Source organism: Manis javanica, chromosome 10 (assembly GCF_040802235.1).
Source record: "Manis javanica isolate MJ-LG chromosome 10, MJ_LKY, whole genome shotgun sequence".
NCBI classification, from domain to species: domain Eukaryota; kingdom Metazoa; phylum Chordata; class Mammalia; order Pholidota; family Manidae; genus Manis; species Manis javanica.
Window position 1 is genome coordinate 69,403,419 of NC_133165.1, and position 20,915 is coordinate 69,424,333.

Sequence of the window (20,915 nt, forward strand, 5' to 3'; positions counted from 1 at the left end):
GGTGAGCTTGTTTACCCTACCTTAGCTACATCTCTCAAAGTCCCAGGGTAAGAAAGAGCAGGTTTAGCAAACTCACTTACAGGGGCCAGTCTGTCAGCCTAAAGGAGCAAAGCTACGGGGAGAAGGAAAAATCAGAACCTAAGTTGTGTGTATTTGACACAGATATACATTGATGGCTTATCAGGAATGCAGGAATATCTTCACTCCTGCCAGGAAATGAGTTTTCTCCTAGATTTCTTAAGACACACAGTCCTTCCTTTCTGCATATCTTTTGTTTCCTGCATTTGAGAGAGTTATAGGAACTGAGAAATATTTTTCTGCTCAGAGAGAAACAGCTGAGCAAACACCACACTGCCGGTGTCAGTGCGGGGGTGGGCAGGGGTCAGAGGGGGCCGCAGTGAGCTTGGGAGAGCCTGCCTCACTCCGCAGGAGGCTGGGCCTCAGCTCCCACTCACGGCTGCCATGGACATGCATGGCCTTTGTTTTGCCAGATCTCCAAATTTTTAAGAAACCGGACATCTAGATTTCTAAATGGAATTTAATGATTTAAAATTTTTGGCTCATAAAAGAAATTACACCATTATAAGATGAAGAACAAATATTCATAGATGGAATCAGGATCTTGACTTCAGTTTGTAACCTCTGCTCAACGAATTGTAGTTCATGTATATTGGTTACCTATTACTGTGTAATGAGTAATCCCAAAACTTAGCAGCTTAAAATGATGAATATTTATTATCTCATAGTTTCTGTATTTGGGGGATTCAGGAGCGGCTCAGCTGAGAGGCTGTGGCTCAGCGACTGCCCTGGGGTTGCCGTCAAGATGTAGGCTGGCCTGCAGTTGTCTGAAGATGTGGGAGTTGCTCCTCAGGCGGCTCATTCAAGGGGCTGCTGGCAATTGGCTTCCTCCAGAGCAAGTAATGAGAAAGAGAGGTAGGGAGGGACAGAGAGGGAGACAGAAACAGAGAGAGAGGGGGAGGGAGGTAGGGAGACTGAGGATGGTGGGAAGGAGGTTGTAATCTTTTGTGACTTGATGGCGTGTTGCTCACACCCATGTTCTGTTCATTATAAAGGACTCACTTCAGTTCACACTCAAGGGGAGGGCAAATAGACTCCATCTTTTGGGGAAAAGTGTGTCAAAGTATTTGTCGACCTATTTTAAAACCACTTCACCATGAGTCCTGTTATTTCATTCTCAAACCTTGGCTCTGCCTTTAAACTTTACATTTTGGAAACTTTTCAGTGCCTTTCAAATTTCCCTTGAAATTTTCTGGTTTCAGCTTTTGACCTCCTATAGCTCATACTGTTGATCAGGTGTGACTGTATTGCTTACTAGTCTGACTCTGAACAGCCACAAACTGGGACCCAACTCTGCCAGGCCTTGTGTGTGTGTGTGTGTATCTGTCCGTGTCCGTGTCCGTGTCCAAAGAGAGGAGGAGGAGAAGGAGTAAGGTAGAACTTCACAGATATGACTGTAGGTAGATCATAATGAGTGATATTATTCCTTTCTTAAAAACAGTGACAAGAAAGCAGTTTTATTGTCCCTTATTTTTAGATTCCATTAAGTGATCATTAATTAATTCCATCACTCAAACTAACATTTACAAAGACTGTGATATGGTCCTTACTTTTTAGAGAAATTTACATAAAAATTTAGGTAAAATTAAGATTTTTCAGAGGAGAGGAAGTTTGTGTTGTGTCTAGAAAGATGACAAAAAATAAGTCAAGTTGTGAAGGGGGAGGGAGGCGCATAAAGGACAGTTTCAGCCAGAATAAGAAATCTTTCTGGATTTGGGGCTCAGCAGAGAATGCCTGCTCTAAACTGGGCCATGCTGAAGCCTTTTGCATTAGTTTTCTACCACTACCGTTAACAAATTACACATGGCTTGAAGCAATGCAAATTCGTTATCTCCTAGTTTCATAAGATTATAAGTCTGACACAGTTAAAATCAAAGTGATCTCTTATTGGGCTAAAATTATGAAATTTGGGCTGAAATCAAGGTGTCATCAGGGCTGTGTTCCTCTCTGGAGGCTCTGGGGGAGAATGTATTTCTTTTGCTTTTTCAGCTTCTAGAGGTTACACTCATTCCTTGGCTCATGGCCCCTTCCTCCATCTTCAAAGCCAGCAGTGCTGCCTGTCTCTGACTTTCTTCCTTTGTCACATCTCTCTGTGTCTCCCATTGACTATAGCTGGGAAAGGTCTTTTGATTTGAAGGACTTCAGTGAGTGGATTGGGTCCACCTGGATAATGATGATAATCTCCCTGTCTCATGGTCCATACCTGTAGCTGTATCTGGAAAGGTAACATATTCACAGGTCCTGGGGGTTAGGACGTGGGCACCTTGGGGGTGTTAGTCTTTGTTTCTATTTTTACACACATAAGAAAAAACCAATATGTGTACCTTGAAATCTGTTTTCCTAGGGCCAATAAATTTATAGGATGAGTATGTTTTCCTCTGGAATTTAAATTCCTTAGCATGATTCTAATACCCTTGGCTGTGGATTGCTGTAGCTCCAACAGCCAAAAACGCTTCCATCGATTAGGGATCATTAGGTCATAATCATGTTTTTCTCTTTTTCTGTCATTTTTTTCATTGCCCTTTCTGTGGGAAGTATCTGCCATTCTGCAAAAGCCAATTCAAGTCAACAGTTATTCGTTAAGTAGCTTAAGAATCCTAGGTACCATGACGTAGGCATAGGGAAAAGAAAAAGAGATAGCGCATGCTTTAAATAGCCCACAGTTGAGTACACAGAGACCAGAAAACCCAGAGCCAGTGCCAGCCTTTGTGCGCATACATGAGCAGATGTATGGGAGAAGTGGAGCTAGGGTGAATCGTCCAAGTGTGTGTGGGCTCCAAGTTCAATGGCAGAGGCTGGGATTCAGAATTGGGAGCAGGGCCCAGCAGAGAGGTTTTGCTCTAGGTAGGAAATAACTGGTAACAGGTCAGGGAGGAATGAATGTCCCCTAAGGGGCCAACCTGCCTGGAATCTTGCAGTAGTTTTGACAGTTAAAAAGCCAAGAGAGTGTAAACTTGCAGGAGACTTTAACCCAAAAGATTTTGAATCTCTTCTTAGTGCTGTGGAGAGTTTCAGGGTGGGAGGAGTGGTGTCTCACCCTGGTTTTGTCTGATTCACTCATTTCTGTTTTCCTGATATTGCATGAGCTCCCAGCCCAACGCCCTTTGACTTTTTACCTCTTACAAACTTTACATTTCCTGTTCTTTCTAATTTTGTGGGCTCTCCATTTACTTAGAAAAGTGTTTTGCAGACCAAAGAAACTTGGAAAGCTTTTTCTGTGTGATGTGGAGAGTAGGGGGAGGGTAGACTCATGGTGTGAGGTTGCTAGGGAGATTTTTCCTGAAAATTAACTTCTAGAACCACATCCCATCCCTGAATTAAGAACAGAGTGAATGGAAAATGGCTGAAGATGGTTTTGGAAGAAAACACGGTTAGAATCCAGCCAGGCAATTTCAAAGTAAATCCTGGAAAAAAATAACCTATTGGATAACATGAATATTAATGGCCCTCAAACCTGACTGAAGCTAAAAGCCCAATTTAAGAATCCAGTTGCAAAGACTAAGAGATTAAGAGCTAAATCCTCACAAGGAGGGTAAAAAGTCCAATGGTGGGGGTATAGTGGTGGTTTGTGAGCCCTCTTAGCTGTCCAGATGGGAAATGAAGGTTTTAGTAGCTGATTTCCTCAAAGTTGTTCCCAGTATGTCCTCTGAAGAAGTACTGGAGTAAAATGAGAGATGAGGTAGATGTACCAAAGGAGAAAGATCCATGGGGAGGGCAAACGGAAAACCACAGAAATTACTATTTATGTGGAACAATGAGACAGGCCATAGAATTCTTTTATTCTAGGTGAGATTTATATTATTAATGACTGTTTATATAGTGCTTGGTTTTCCTTGTTTAGTGAATTTAAGGACTTATGAAAAAGAAAGTCATGCCTGGCGAAAACAGACACCTAATAACCTCCTGTGAAGTGCGGTCAACAAGTCTGTCTAAGGGAGAAAACAGCCTTCATGAGGACTAATTGGCTCTGCCAAATTTTGTTTTGTTCAAAGCTGCTTTTGAGCTTCTGGGTCTGATTTCAGAGGGACGAGGCTCTTGCCGAAAGCTGTAGCCTCTTTCTTGTTTTATTTCTGCATGGTATTTATTTTGACATTTTAATAATGCTCGGGTTTGAGGATGAAGGTATTCCCACTGTTTCATGTGGGCCATGGTTTCTACACTCTGCAAACCATTTAGATTAAACTCTTTTGTGTCTGAAGAAATTGAGGATGGTGCTCGGTAAATGTGTTTCAGATGCATGGTTATACAGGTAAATAATTTGCCCTCTGGTGGGTAGTGAATAGGGCAGCCACACCCCTTTCATACTCACCGTAGCTGTCCAGGGTCTGTGCATGATAGAATTGCAAAAATATTCCCAGTATGGGCTGATAAGAGTGTGCAAGAATTTTGAGCCAGCAATTTCCCACTATAGTGCTAGCTTAAGTGGATTTAATAGATTCGTGTCTTCCTTAGGGTCATAAACTTATTTATTTAATTGATGTATGATTGACATACAATATTATGCTAGTTTCAAGTGCACAACATAGCGATTTGACAACTATATACATTATGAAATGCTTACCATGGTAAGTGTAGTTACCATTTGTCACCAGTAAGGGCTGTAAACTTAAATGCCTTCAGGGGCCACACAGGTAGCCAATGTGCGTGAAACAGCCTAATATAAGATAATAAGGCATACGGGAGTCTGTGGAGAACTGGAGAGTACATATCACATGGAAAGGCCTTCCGATTCAAACATTAGAACAAAACAAAAATGTTCTTTAGCTACAAACCATGTCTGCCAGCTGAAACAGAACTGTAGGCTTTCTGTTGTCGGCCCTTGAACCTGAAGTTAGAGAATACATTAGACCCTGCCATCCCTGAGGGACCAGCCAGGCTAGATTCATCTGTACATCACAGTGGACATTCTCAGTTGTGTTTGTTGGACAACTGACTATTTTTCCTAAGAAAGATGGCTATTGCAGTGTTCTCTAGAGGTGAATATCTTATTGCTGTTGAGAGATGATTGGTTTTGGATTATTTCTTTAAACAGTTACAAGCATGACTGTCATGCATCTGTGCTGAGCACCTGTCAACGGTTTATTTAATTCACTAATGAGGGAAAAGCAGGATAGTAAATCTAGCTCAAGGAAGACTATATAGTCACTGAAAAAAAGAATCCTGGAATAAGGTGGAGAACAGTTTGTGTTCTATAGGGCAAAAAAAGCCGTAACTTTGAAGTCATCTTTTCTACTGGGCAAAAATCATTTGCATGTCTAGTGGACAAAGATAACTTGTGATATATCAGTCTTCACAAGTTTGCATCTAAGTTTATAGCATCTGGGCCCTAATCAATAGTAAATAGGAAGTCAGACAAAGGTTATTTCCCCTAGATCAGTGCTTTTTAAATGGAAATGCCAATAAAATAACCTAGGGATCTTGTTAAAAGGCAGATTCTTGTCAAGTACGACTGGACAGGGGCCTGAGATATGACATTTCTGGCCTGATGCTGCCGGCCAGGAGAGGCAGGCATGCTGTTAGACAAGATAGAGGGATTCGAGTATATCTTTGCGGATAAAGTGAAGGTTGCCATGGCCAGGATTCTCACCTGGCCCTGGTTGGCTTGCTTATTACACACATGTGGGAAATATGTTGTTATTGACTCTATATAAAGAGCTCTGCCAAGTGCCCTGGGCTGCACAGCGGCAGGAGAGCAGGGGCTGGAGTGGCGGCAGCACTGATGACAGATACTGAGATGGCTCTGGGGGCAGAGAGGCCCACAGACAGAGAATGGCTTGCTGTGTGCAGACTTACTCTGAGTGGACGGGATTCTAAGAATTGACCTGCCACCATGGGAATAATGGGGTATAAACCCTTTCACCCCAAGAATGTTCCATTGTCATTTTTCGGTCTCGTTGAATCCATAGTGAACTTGCCTGGGGCTGAAACCAGCTGACAAGACAGTTGGTGATATCAGCAGGATTCATTGTTGACCAAGTAAAAAAACAGGCTGCCCTTATGGGAGGAGTTTTTCAGCGGGCTGCACCTATGGATGGGGAGAAATTCAAGTGTTCCTCAGTGGATATGTGGTTTGAGGTGACTTTCCTCCTACAGGACTGGGCCCCACCCCAAAACTGGGAAGGGGTGGAGGCAACGCCTGAGGCAGTAAAGTTGGTACTCAGCAAAATAGGGAATTCCTTAGAGAAACAGTGCCCGCAAGGCTGAGGGAATGGGGGGAAGTTTTCTTCTCACAATATTGAGAAGGCTGTGAGGGTGAAAGACGCCCTCCTGCAGGAAGTACAAGAACGTGACTGCGAGGTGCCATTGAGGAGGTAAAAAATTTGTTGATAACTGAAACAGCGTCACTACGAGGTGCTATGGAAATGGTAAAGGATGTCATGGTAGCCTGAGAGGAAGCAGCCCAAGAAGCAGCAGCACGAGAGTGCAGGCTGCCAGGTGCTGTGAGGCAGGTGAAGGATGCAGTGAAGCCATCAGCCCCAGAAATGGAGGAGCTGAGATTTGACGAACAGGCGGGGGTGGAGGCCCTGCAGTGTCGGAGACATCAGCCCCTTCTCAGTTGAAACCCCAGCCGACTGAAAGCTGGTGGGAAGCCCGATGGAAAATAAAGACTCAGCAACTGCAGGTTCCTCCAGGAGAGGAGCCTCTCCATGCTCTGCTTCTATCCTCAGGCTCAAGCAATGAAAGCACAAAAGGAAATACGGTCTGCTTCTCAAAGGAAGAATTTAAAGGACCCCATGAAGGTCACGAGGACCCAGATGTGGGTTGATTTGATAAAGGCAGGAACAGACTGTGGATAAAGTGAAGCAGGATTCTCACCTGGCCCTGGTTGGCTAGCTCACTACATACGTGTGGGCAATGTGTCATTATTGACTCTATATAAAGAGCCCTGCCCAGTGCTCTGGGTGACACGGTGGCACGGCTGCAAGGCTGCAGGAGAGCAGAGCAGAGGCTGGAGTGTTGGTAGTGCCTAGAACAGAGGCCCGGAGGCAGAGACCGGCTTGCTGCATGCAGACTCGCTCTGAGTGGATGGGATTCTAGTGATTGACCTGCCACCGTGGAAATAAAGTTGGGTATAACCCTTTCACCCCAAGAACGTTCTATTGTCATTTGTTTGGTCACATTGAATCCATAGTGAACTTGCCCATGGCTGAAACCCATTGGCAAGACACAGACAGACAGAAATTGGATGGAAAGTCAAATAGAATCTTATTGGAGCTGTGGCAACAGTTGAAACCTGAGCAGCAGTTCCGGCCACTGAGGATGAAGCAGAAGCCAGAGACAAAGTGACAAGACTGGCCTGTGTGTCTGCAAGACTTTCTGCTGGAGAGGCTGGAGAAGGTAAGTATTATAAGGTCCACCCACGGTCCTTTTGGTTAACTTGTTTGAGTAGAACTAGTTTGAATACAGCCAGGATGACCGCTTAGTAGCAATGGATCTCTTCAGGCTTGAGGGTTTTAATAATTTGTTGTAATTACTATGTTATTATGGAATTTGGTTATAATGTTCCATCTTCCTTGTACAGGGACCATTGCAGAGGATTGAGGGCACATAGATTGATAGGCAGGAATTCTGGAGGGGTGGAATGTGGATAAAGTGAAGGTTCCTATGGCCAGGATTCTCACCTGGCCCTGCTCAGCTAGCTCACTACACACATGTGGGCAATACGTCATTATTGACTATATAAAGAGCTCCGCCCAGTGCTCTGGGTGACATGGTGGCACAGCTGCAAGGCTGCTGGAGAGCAGAGACTGGAGTGGTGGCAGCAGCAAGGACAGAGACTGAGATGGCTGCGTGGGTAGAGAGGGAGGCCCAGAGGCAGAGACCAGCTTGCTGCATGTGGACTCGTTCTGAGTGGATGGGAATCTAGTGCTTGACCTGCCACTGTGGGAATAAAGTTGGGTATAACCCTTTCACCCCAAGAACATTCCATTGTCATTCTTTGGTCTCATTGAATCCATAGTGAACTTGCCTGGGGCTGAAACCCACTGGTGAGACAGCAAGACAATCTCTCAAAAGTCAGATGGTAATTTTTAAACTTTATTTCATATTTTGATACTTTTTCTAAAAACTGGATGAGTAGGGTATTGCCAGATAAATATTGTGTGGTGTGAGACACGTTTACTTAGAACTTGTCCTGCGCCTGAAAATGGACTCTGCATCTGTGATAGCCAGTGCTCCCATTTTGTGTGTCTCTGCTCTCATGCTCTCTGGCTGCCTGTTATTTTGCCAAGTGACTTACATTATTCAGTTTTATAGGATGGCACAAACAGAAATTGCTAATAGGTAAATTTAGGAACTAATCCTAGAAAATATTGATTTTTCTTCCCGCAAACGTTGGGAAATGTAAAGAGGCACCTCTTGCCAAAATGGTGTATTCTGTCCTATGATGCAGGACACTTCAATTAGGTATTCGTTTCTTGCATCATAAAAACATTTGAAACAGAGCTGTGCAGCATTTGTAGGGGAAAGCAATCAGTATGAATACACTACAGATATTTCCTGAGCAGAATAAATCGGCCTCTGGCCTAGTTGGAATTTTCCCTCTGCAGAGTTTTAGGTCATCCATTCAGTTCTCTTGGGCCTGAAACACGTTTCCCTTCACCTTCTGATGGAAGGGATTGTGTCACTGGGTCCTTGGTAAAGCTGATGAGAGAAGCATCTTGGCCAAGGGTATGAAGAAATAAGCAGTCTTTCCTAGAATGTGTTCACAGAACATTAGTCTTGTGAAATGGTGGTATGGGTTTTGTAAAAGAAAGGATCCATGGGCAGATGTATTTGGGAAGCAGTGGGTTAAATAAACAGCCTTCTTTGTAAAGTGTTTAGAGAGCTTTTAATTAGATAATATGCAGAGTGAATCCTCACAGGTGATAAAAGGTTTGGAAAAATAATTCTCATGTTTCCTTCATTTTAAGATGCTGTTTAGTTGTAAAATTTAAGATGCTGTTAGGAGATACAAATCTAGAATGTGTTTTAAAATGATAGAATTCACTGTGAGCAGAAACCTGGTCACTAGCTTAAATTTTTAATTTTTAAAATTTTTTTAAGGAAAGGATTGTTGGAAAATTAATAATATAGGGTTCTGTTTGTACTTAGTTGGAACAAATCAATTGTTTGTTTTGATTAAGAGTTTGCATTGATTGGGGCTTTTGATGGCTATGAATCAAGTGTGTTTGAATTGCCAGCTATAACCAGGACTTTCTCATGCTGGGAGTGGTAATGAAATGTACAGTCGGTCTTAAACTGATAATGAACTCTAACTCACATCAGAAGTGCAATTGTAAAGAAAACCTTAGTTTATGAATTGCTAATTAATATTTTCCTGCCTGTGAGAGGACTCTAGCTTGTTTCCTCGTCTCCCAGGTCTTTACCTACCTAGCTTGAGGTAAGACACTTTTGGATGCTTTTAAAACAGACTTCTGCTCAGCTCTAGTTCTTTCTGAAGATGGATGACATTTAAAAATGACCATTTTAGTGTCTCTACAGAAAGCTTGGAACAAGCTGCAGGAATATTTATTCCATGTAGAGTCTTTGAACCAGTTCAGCTGATTGGCTCATTTGCTACAAAGCTGACAGAAGGTTAGGAAGATAACTTTTATACATTCTTCATTGAGATGTTTGGGTGGGTGATCACTTTTTGTGTTATTTCTAAGGGTAACTTAATTAAAAGTTAATAATATCTGTTCCAACTCATTACTTTCACTTTTATGTCTTCTGTGCATATAGAAAAATAGTAGCACCTTGTGAGGAACCCTGTTGTTTTTTTTCAACTAGCCCCAGAGAGCTTAACTTCTGTCCTTTTTCATTGTTTTCACCACTACCTTTTCTTGTTTGTTACTTTTTGGTGTGTGTGTCCTCCAAGGCCACATTTCCTCTAACAATTCCTCTCTCCTGAGAATTTTGTGAAGATGAGGCTGTTTTGCTCTGTGCATGCTTCACTTATGATAATTCATCGTTGCCATTCTGAGGTGTTTGCCATCTATTTATATTCTGATGAGAACACTATCGTTATTTGGAATTAAAAAGTGAGCTCTACATTGCCCACTATGTTTAGAAATGAACCATTTGCAATCTGGAAAAGTTGTATGTTCCTGCGATTCAAATCTTTCATCATTTAAAACTGTGACCTAGGGGCTTCAGAGAGCCATCAAATAACTGCGGCTGAGGGAAAAAAACCTCAATAACCTATTTTAGATATTTGAGACTCATAAAGATAGAGCTGCTTTGGTAACTGTTCCTTCTCTGTGTGCTGGGTGAGCTCCGTGCATGCCTCATTTTATCAGTACAGTAGAAAGAACCAGGAATCAGCAGCTGGAGGTCTTTCAGAACTTGAAGCTGCTCTCAGGGTTGTTTGATGGGCAAGTATGTGGTGTGGTGTGATATGGTGGAAAGCGTCGGAACCTGACATTAGTCCAGTGGGGTTTGAGTGCCAGCTTTTGAATTTTTTTAAAGCTTTATTGAGATATAATTGGCATATGACATTGTGTAAGTTGGAGGTGTACAGTGTGTTGATGGTGTGCTTATATATTGCAGAATGGTCAGTGACACCCGCGTTATATTACATCATTGCCATTTCTTTTTTGTGGTGAGAATATTTAAGATATTCTTAGTCAAGTATATAATTTCAAGTATATAATATGGTATTATTAACTGTAATCACGATGCTATACATTAGGTCCCCAGAACTGACTCATCTTATAATTGGAGGTTTTTATCTTTTGACCAACATCTGCCAAGTCCCTGGTAGCCACCATTCTCACCTCTGTTTCTATGAGTTCAGCTTTTTCAGATTCCACACATAAGTGATACCATACAGTATTTGTCTTTCTCTGTCTGACTTATTTCACTTAGCATAATGCCATCACAAACCATCTGTGTTATCACAAATGGCAGGATTTCTGCCTTTCTCATGGCTGAATAATATTCCATTGAATATATATCTATATCTCACATTTTCTTTATGCATTCATCCATTGATGGACATTTAGGTAGTTTAACTATCTTGGTTACTGTGAATCATGCTGCTGTAAACATGGGAGTGCAGGTACCTCTTTGAGATCCTGTTTTCATTTTCTCTGGGTGTGTACCCAGACGTAGAATTGTTGGATCTTATAGTAATTTTATTTTTAATTTTTTGAGGCCCTTTTATACTGTTTTCCACAGTGGCTGCACCAATTTATATTCCTACCAACAGTGCAAAAGAGTTCCCTTTTCTCCACATCCTTGCCAACATTTGTTATGTCTTGTCTTTGATAATATGAGTGCCAGCTTTGTTACTTCCTAACCTTGTAGTCAGGGACAAATTACATTTCCTTTTTGTATGTCACATGTCTTCTTTAAAGAGGGGATATTCTCCTGCCACCTGATGCTGAATGAGGAATAAATGAGATAAAGCATTTTGGTGATGTATGCCATGCTATTATCCACACCGTGCTGGGTATGGTAGTATTTGATCTCACCATTACCCAAGAAATCCTAACTGTTCCCAAGGAGCTATATTGTTGGTTACATCATTTAAAGTAATTTCCAGACCTTAAATTCTCTTGTTCTTCATCCAGAGCTAACTTCTTCTTGGGATTCAAATTCCTAACATTGAGTTCTTTTTACTTTTTCTTCTCAAAGTACACTAGAATGCATTCATCAAGTGCAGAAGATTTCTGCAGTCATTTTAATTTCCATAAAGATGTACAAAATAAGGCATTTTCTGGTTTAACGACAATGGAGTCTGCTCTCAAAATCTTCAACTTATATTAACAGGAATATCTGTGGTGTAATTCCATTTCTAGCAAAAGCAGAGAGAAGATGGTTCGGATTTTTTTATGAGCTAGAAGAGCAGAGGTAATGTTATATCAAACTATAGGAGTTTAATTACCCCATTCTACAAATGTAGTTTTCAAATAAAGGAGTCAAAAGGATTTCCAAAGCTACTCTTCTGAACTGTGATATAAAAACCCAGAACACATTTAGTAGATGTAAAATGTATTACTGTACATTTTGAGCCACCACAGTGAATGGGAGCGCAATAAGAAACGCGGCATGAGATCGAACACACGGTGATTAAAAATCTCTTTGCTCCCTTCTTAGAAATATTGTAATTTGCTTAGAGTTTTAGATGCTTGTCACTGTAACATGGACATTTCTGTAATATTTCTGGTGGGCAGATTTCATCCTAGAAAGGTTTCCCAGAAAATAGAAATGGTGTCATGGGAGAGCTTAAATCCTGAGTAGGTGTCAGTAAGAAATGCTGGGAGGGTTGAGAGGAATAAATGCCTGGGGTGGGGGTGGGGGCTCATCATTCTTTCCTGGGTCTGCAAGTCTGCCCTTTATAGGGTCCTTAAAGAATTAGACTCTGAGCAATGAAGGGAAGGCTGATGCAGGGTGACTTAGGGGCTCCTTTGCTGAAAAGTCATTGCAGAAACCTTTGTTTCTCTTCTTTACCACAAGTGACACATACTAATTGTAGAAAAATTTTAAAGTGGCGAAGTAAGGAAAAGAATATAAAGATCATTTGTAACATCACAGCAGTGATAACCACTGTCAATATTTTGGTATGTAGCTTTCTAGTTTTTTTCTGAAGCCATTTTGCCACGTCAAATAAGAACTTAGTAAAAGGGAGTCCTGGCTTTGGAAAAAGGAGCAATGAGGTGTTCATCCGTTTATCAAACACTCGTGCTGCCGGGAGAGACTTTCTTTTACATCTGCAGAAGAAAGGATAAATTGGAAGTTCTCTAGAAATAGGGGGTTTATGACTTCACTCAGATAAGTTGTGAAGTGTTGTAGGGAACATCATATGTAGCTAATGAATTTTCTTTGCTTTTCCTTTTTCTGTGAGTTAGCAGATAGCCCTTTTAAATTAAAAAATAGGTTTCCATACATACTGTAATCTTCAACCTTCAAATTTTGCATTTGTCTTGTCCCCATTAGTGAGTCCCTATTTACCTAATAGATATTTATCACCCCTGTTGTTCTCTTTTTGAGTAAGGTCATAAACATGCCTTCCCGTAGCTCACAATCTCAGATCATGATACTGGTAGGGAGTAAAAGGGAATGATGGAATAAAATAGACTAAATAGAGTGGTTTTCTTTGAGCCTGAACACCTTAGGGACCTGCTTGCAAAGCAGTACAGTAGAGAGGGAAATCCAGAGAGCAGTGTGGGTCAGATTACCTGGGTTCACATCAGGTTTACTGGCTGGGAAACCTTGGATAAGTTAATTAACCTCTCTGTGCCCTAGTTTTTTCATCTTTAAAATGAGAATAATAATACTATCAAGTCTTGCAGAGCTATGGAGGATTAATGAGATAATCATTGTAAAGCTGCTTAGCACATGCTAAGTGTTCAGTAACTGCCATCTAGGGCATCTGACACGATAGCTTAGATACCTAGGCAGCCACATCAGTAAGACTAACTGCAGGAAAGGCCCCTGGAGAGAATTTCTACTTTTCCATGCAACCTCGGGAATTCTGTAACTTTCAATGACTCAGGTTTTCCCTTCTGAAATGCAGACTGTGCAGTTTATATTACAAAGGGGTTTTATGTGGAGACAACATACTACTTTGCAATGTAAAGTGTTTTAACCATAAATAATAAAGGCAAAGCCTCCCCTAAAAGATGTCAAGCTCCTCCCCGGAGATGGAGGAGGCCTCCCCTGAGTTAATAGTACACCTCCCCTGAGTGAACCTAGAGAAAGGCAAGTTGCAGGAAACAGCTTGGGAGATAAATGAATAAACATTGTTTGTTCCAGTGAGAGCACATGAAATATGAATTCCTGACTAAATTTTTCAAGCAGATTAGGAGTGATGCTGTTCATTGATACATGCAGCACTCCCTTAATAACTAAAGAAAGCAATAAATAAGGGTTTTCAAAACTTGGCTGCTGCTCCTTACGAGTTCAGATTGCTGAGAATTTAAGCCAGGTGTTTGCAGTTTGGCTCTAAGATGGGTGCAGTAACATGAAAGTATGCAAGGAAGCTCATGGAAGAGTTCCAAGAGATGTTGTTTGTTCTGGTTTTGATCCATTTTGGATGTGTCTTCCTGTCTGTACACAGTACACAGGGGTCCTATGTTGGTGTCTAAATAGCAAGGTTTAAAAGTTCTCTGTAATAAAGCAAGGGGAGATACCTTAAAATGGCATCCTTTAGAGACACTTAAATGTTTAGCTCTCACAAACGCTTCTTTTGGGCAATGCACCTTTTCCCCCCTAAATCTAATTAAGAAGGCTTCTTTCTTCCAAGATGAAAGTCAAGGCTATAATCGGCAAGAAAATGGGCAGTGGATTCTCCTTCTTTGCAAAGGTGTTGTAGCAAAGCACGACCTTGCTGGATTCCTACTCTACGAAATATCCTTTCCACAACTCTGATAGAATCAATTATGCCCATTCATTTATTCACTCAGTAAATATTTACTGAGCATCTAATGTGTGCCAGGCATTTGGAATTCAACTGTGAAGCAGGTAGACATGGTCCTGCTTCTTGGGGAGTTACGGTCTAGTGAGGGATACAGATCAGTGAACAGAGATTTAAATGCAACTTAGTAAGTAAGAAGATAGGGGAAGGGGAGGGCACGAAGGCCTGGTGCAGGGAGAGGAATGGGTGTCAAAGATGGTTGGTTTCCTTGAGGGAAGACTTTCTCAGCAGTTAGATTGGTCATTTTTTACTCGTTGTGTTATATGCTTACTGATAGAACAGATGTTAATCCTTTAGGAAATTTTGCATCTCAGTGGACTGTCTGCATATTGGGAAGTTCCTTAGATTGGGTTTCAGCAACTGTTGACCTGTAATTAAGCCTCTAATCACCTACCCTGAAGGCAATTTCTCCGCAGAGTCAGGGCCCTGGGATAGGGGGATGAGTCTGCCATGGAGAGAGCTATGGTCTTATCGTGTTGGAGTGGGGGCCCTCGCCTCAGTCACAGCTCTCACATCGATTTGGCATTTGCATCTTACGATGGCATTTCAAGACAGGCCCGACTCATATCATTACCTCCTAACAGTTCCTTGTATCCACAGGGTGCTGTTCACACAACTGATGCTCACTAAAAATTTGATGAGGAAAGGGATCCCCACTTTATAGATGACCGCAGGGAGGCTCAGACAAGTGAGATGACTTGCCTGAGACCATATGGTAAAATAATGGCAGAGACTGAGCTCACAGATTTTCTGAGTCCTGATTGGGGGCACCAAACCACTTCTCAGGAGCTGAGGGTGTCTGGGCAAGGTGTGACCAGGTGAGGCAGCAGTGAACATATACTCCATGTCCTGGAGACAAGTTATTATACAAAAGTGGGATTCAGGCTCTTTAAATCCTGCTGTCCTCTAAAGTGATTACAGATTAGCAAGCTCTCTTCTGACCAATGTCTGTGGAAAAAAAAAAATATTTTGCCTGTACCTTGCTTAAATATAAAAAGTGGCTTGCATTTAGACCTCAGAGGCTATCACATGAACATCCAGATTCCCAGCTTCTCTTAATAAGACCAGCCTGGCTGTGTTTACCTGAGGAGACAATTGGCCAGCTGAATTACTGTCCCATTAGATGTGGTACATGATTCTAATTTGGGAAGCAAAATTCCATCCTCAGTCACCTGCCTGTCCCCTTGGCTGATTAGGAAACTCTGCTGACCCAGAGGGAGGGAGGGAGAAAGGAGGGACTGGTGTTCAGGCAGCAGCGAACATACTAGTTCTCTTGGTAGCCAGAGCCAGAGAGTAAGTCTGGCAAAATAGCTGGTCATGCGACACCAGAAATATTTCAGGTCATTTCATTCTTTACAGTCTCATGAATTCTCACTATTTTTTACCACATCTATCTTGTGCCCATCAAGTAATGCATTTATATCAAATATAAGTAGATGGCTATATTTTAAAGCAATACTATATAGCATTTAGCTTTGTGTTTCATAATAGGATTTAATGTGAACACCATGTATTTTATTTCCAACCTTGGCCTCATTTATCGAGTCTCAGCTCTCCTGAGCTGGGCTAATTTCAGTGCTGTTTCCCACAGGCAAGACTCACAAGTTTTGGCTTCCTTTTTAAAAATTTATTTATTTTTAGTTTAAATTTAGTTTAAATTTATTAAATTTTTAAAATTTCTGACCTACTTCATTCTTTTTATTTTGAAAAATTGAAGTCTAGTTGATAGACAGCATTATATTGGTTTCAGGCATACAACATAATGATCTGACAATCATACATTACAAGATGTTCCCCGTGGTAAATGTAGTTACCATCTGTCCCCACACAAAGTTATTACAATATTATTGCCTATATTCCTTATGCTGTATGTGTTATCCCCATGACTTATTTATTATATAATGGGAAATCTGTACCTCTTTATCCCCTTTACCTATTTTGTGCCTGGCTCCCTTTCATGGCTGGTTCCTAGCGAGTGCTCTGCCCTGGCTCCTGCAGGTTTGTGAGGCATTACTTGGCTGATATGGGGGCTGCACAGGAAATACAGGCACCCACCCCAGCACAAGCCCTGAAACGGTGGCTGCAGGCAGGCTAGACAGCCCCCCATGTCCTCCGGCACACACCCAGCTTGATTCTCAAGAGCATGGCATAAGCATCAACTCTAGGGGCTTGCAGCATTCAGTCACTGAGAAGGGAGGGTGAGCAGTGTGGGTTAGTGCCAATGAGCTGGACACTGGGGGCCAGGCATAGCTGATTTCATTCCGGCTCTCTCACCCCTAGACTTGCCCATGTTACTCAACCTGAGTCTCAGTTTCCCCAGGTGTAAAATGGGCGACTCACACATGCCGAGTAAGAACTCAATAAATGTTAGTTACTCATTTTATTTTCCCCATTTTATGGACAAGGAACCTTAGACTCAGAAAGGCTAAATAACTTTTCTAAGGTTAAGTAAATAGCAGAGCCGGCCCTTGAACCTTGGTCTTTCATTCCAAAGTCAATGTGCTCAAAATGAGCATATTCCATTATATGTTACAGTACTGTCACAGTGCCTGCCTCTCGGGGCTGTTGGGAACGTGATGCAGCGCACTTAGCACTATTTCAGCACCTGGCAGTGGTTATCATTAGAGATAGGGGAGCTCAGCTGAGCTGAAATGCTATCTAGAGGCTCAATTACCTAGAGACCCTCACTGTGACAGGGACCCCAATTCAGAGGTAAATCTTTTCAGCCCCATTTACACACACAGATGGTTAGTGTCAACCCTGAGTGTGAGAGACGATGATGGCAGTGCTGATGGCTACTGACTAGGAAAGAAACATGACTTCATTAATAAAAACTTAAAATAGACTGCTCCGTGCAATGGAGTGGCAAGAATGGCTCTCCATGCTAAACATACCTTTCTTGCCAATTTTTAGATATATAATCATCTCCAGGATTCGTGGTCTTGCCTGGAAAGAAACAGGAGAGCAAGTGCAAGCTCTTTTGCCCTCATGTCTAGGAGGGTGTTGCTGTTAGTAATGCAGGGATAAAAATAACAGGACCCTCTACAGGCAGTGGTGACTACCCACAGCTTACTTGGGAGTCAGTAAAAACCTCATTTTTCATGCTAGCATTTGAGAGCTGACCTTTAAAATCACCACAGCTGGGGAGAATGTGTGATTTGATGCAGAACATTTTAGGGCATGCCGAAGGATGAATGGCTGAGAAATGTGCTCATCAGTTTTCTTCTCCTTCAAGGAGCTCAGAATTGCTTAGGTTATAAAAGTCAGTTCTTGGGCACTTCCAAACCTATAGCGTTTGCTTAAGTAGGTCTTCTGTGCAAAGTAGATAAAGCGCATATATAAATGAAATGCTGGTATGAAAATATGCATGTGTGTGTTTGTGTGTGTGTTCTCAGAGTGAAGTTCGGCCATTTCAAGGTAGCTGGTTATATGATAAGTTCAGCAAAGGGGTGTTTGGAAAAGATGGAGTTGCTTTCAGAGAAGACCCAAACTATGTGAATTGCTTTGTTATGGAGATTTTGCATTGAGGCGCCTGCACTACACTTAGGGTCCAAGGAGTAATGCTGCTGAATATAAAAGCGGCTTTTGATTTGTGCAAGTCAAAATACCTGCAGGTCCAGAAGACCTTAAAAAGAAGCCTATTTGTATTCATAATACCCTTTTTAAAGAGCCACAGAATTTTGTGGAAAACAGAATTGGATGGGTGGTCATCTCTCAGGTTCATCTCCAGTAGAAAATATATTCTGTCTGATCCTGTGTGTCATCATCTGCTAAATGAAGGTCTGGTCAGTAATGCTAATAGCAACTCTTGTAGCTGCTAATTCTGAGGAGTCTGGGCTGGGACACATGTTGGGCTGGGATCTCTCAAAACCAGACTCCTCCCTTCCCTGACTGAGCACAGTTTGTATTTTCTCTGGCTGGTCTCCAGTTGGCTACTACCTTCCAAAATGGCAAACTGAGAAATTTTCCCTCTGATATTTTCGGATGAGGATCCAGATGTCAGAATCAGTGGGTTTTCAGAGTTGCTGCTTCTAATAAAGGAGGCCAGAAGCCACTTAGCCACAAGACGGATGAGCTTCCGCAGGGGACCCCTGCCAGTCGGCCTTCACCCTCGCCCCTAAAGGCCTGCAGGGAGACTGGCTTCTCCCTTCCTTCCTCACTGGCCTGGAGGGCCACTGGCTGTTGTTGAAGGAGGAAATAGAGAGAGGTCAAGGGACAGATCAATTTCTGAAGCTATGGTGAAAACTGATTTAAAGGCTATAGTAGAGGGTTTTTCCATCTTTTCAAAAGTCTGTAATATTGGAAAATTTGCTGAGAGTAGTAGCTACTGATTTGAAAGGTTGGCACTGACCCTGTTGGCTTGGTCTGCTGGGAAACTCTTCTTTTTTTTTTTCTTTTATTAAGGTATCATTGATATACAATCTTCTGTAAATTTCACTTGAGCAACATTGTGGTTATTACATGCACCCATATTATTACATCCTTCCCACATACCCCATTGCAGTCACTGTCCATTAGCATAGTAAGATGCTATAGAGTCACTACTTGTCTTCTCTGTGCTATACTGCCTTCCCCATTTCCCCCCTACATTATGTGTACTAATCGTAACACCCCTTAATCCCCTTCTCCTTCCCTCCCCACCTGCCCTCCCCACCCCATTTCCCTTTGGTAACTGCTAGTTCCTTCTTGGGTTTTGTGAGTCTGCTGCTGTTTTGTTTCTTCAGTTTTTGCTTTGTTCTTATGCTCCACAGATGAGTGAAATCATTTGATACTTGTCTTTCTCTGCCTGGCTAATTTTACTGAGCATAATACCCTCTAGTTCCATCCATGTTGTTGCAAATGGTAGGATTTGTTTTCTTCTTATGGCTGAATAATATTCCATTGTGTATATGTACCACATCTTCTTTATCCATTCATCTACTGATGGACACTTAGGTTGCTTTCATTTCTTGGCTATTGTAAATAGTGCTGTGATAAACATAGGGGTGCATATGTCTTTTTCAAACTGGGCTCCTGCATGCTTACGGTAAATTCCTAGGAGTGGAATTCCTGGGTCAAATGGTATGTCTCTTTTTAGTTTTTTGAGGAACCTCCATATTGCTTTCCAAAACAGTTGAATTATTTACATTCCCACCAACAGTGTAGGAGGGTTCCCCTTTCTCTACCTCCTCACCAGCATTTGTTGTTCCTTGTCTTAAGGATGCCTTTTTGTTCTACTGATGGTGTCCTTTGCTGTACAGAAGCTTTTAGCTTGAAGTAGTTCCATTTGTTCCTTTTTGCTTTTGTTCCCCTTGCCTGAGGATATGTGTTCAGGAAAAAGCTACTCATGTTTATATTCAAGAGATTTTTGCCTACATTTTCTTCTAAGAGTTTCATGGTTTCATGACTTACATTCAGTTCTTTGATCCATTTAGAGTTTACTTCTGTGTATGAAGTTAGACAGTAATCCAGTTTCATTCTTTTTTGTATGTAGCTGCCCAGTTTTCCCAACACCATTTATTGAAGATGCTGTCATTTCCCCATTGTATATCCATGGCTCCTTTATTGTGTATTAATTGACCATATATGCTTGGATTTCTATCTGGGCTCTCTATTCCATTCCATTGGTCTATGGGTCTGTTCTTGTGCCAGTACCAAATTGTCTTGATTATTGTGGCTTTGTAGTAGAGCTTGAAGTCTGGGAGCATAATCCCCCCAGCTTTATTCTTCCTTCTCAGGATTGCTTTGGCTATTTGGGGTGTTTTGTAGTTCCATATGAAGTTTAGAACTATTTATTCTAGTTCATTGAAGAATGCCATTGGTATATTGATAGGGATTGCATTGAATCTGTAGATTGTTGTAGGCAGGATGGTCATTTTGCTAATATTCTTCCTATCCATGAGCACGGGATGTACTTCTATTTATTGGCATCTTCTTTAATTTCTCTCATGAGTGTCTTGTAGTTTACAGGGTATAGATCTTTCACCTCCTTGGTTAAGTTTATTCATAGGTATTTTATTCTTTTTGCTCTAATTGTAGGTGGAATTGTTTTCCTGATAATCTCTTTCTGCTAGTGCATTGTTAGCATATAGGAATGCAACAGATTTCTGTGTATTAATTTTTTATCCTTCAACTTTGCTGAATTCAGTCATTCTAGTAGTTTTGGCGGGGGGGAAACTCTTCTTGCTTAACCATTTCCTGACTCCTGAGCACCTGCTACATTTCATGCTGTGTGCTTGACACTAGACATTAAACAATAAGAACAGAAAACAAGTCAGACCCTGTCCTGATTTTAGGGAGCTCAGAATCTAGTGGAGGGGACAGGCAAGAAAACTGGCATAAATGGTGCACTGGGAGTGAGAAGAAATCCCCTAACCTGGCAGATGGGCAGGTGTTAGGCAAAGAGACTGAGTGATGGCAAAGAGCATTCCAGGCAGAGGAAGAGTGGTGTGCAGTG

General features: G+C 41.8%; 1 protein-coding gene across 1 annotated transcript in view; it reads left to right on the forward strand.

Annotated features, from left to right (window-relative positions):
- TPH2 (tryptophan hydroxylase 2) overlaps positions 1 to 20,915 on the forward strand; it is a 116,941-nt gene that overhangs the window by 74,405 nt on the left and 21,621 nt on the right. The window lies entirely within an intron of this gene.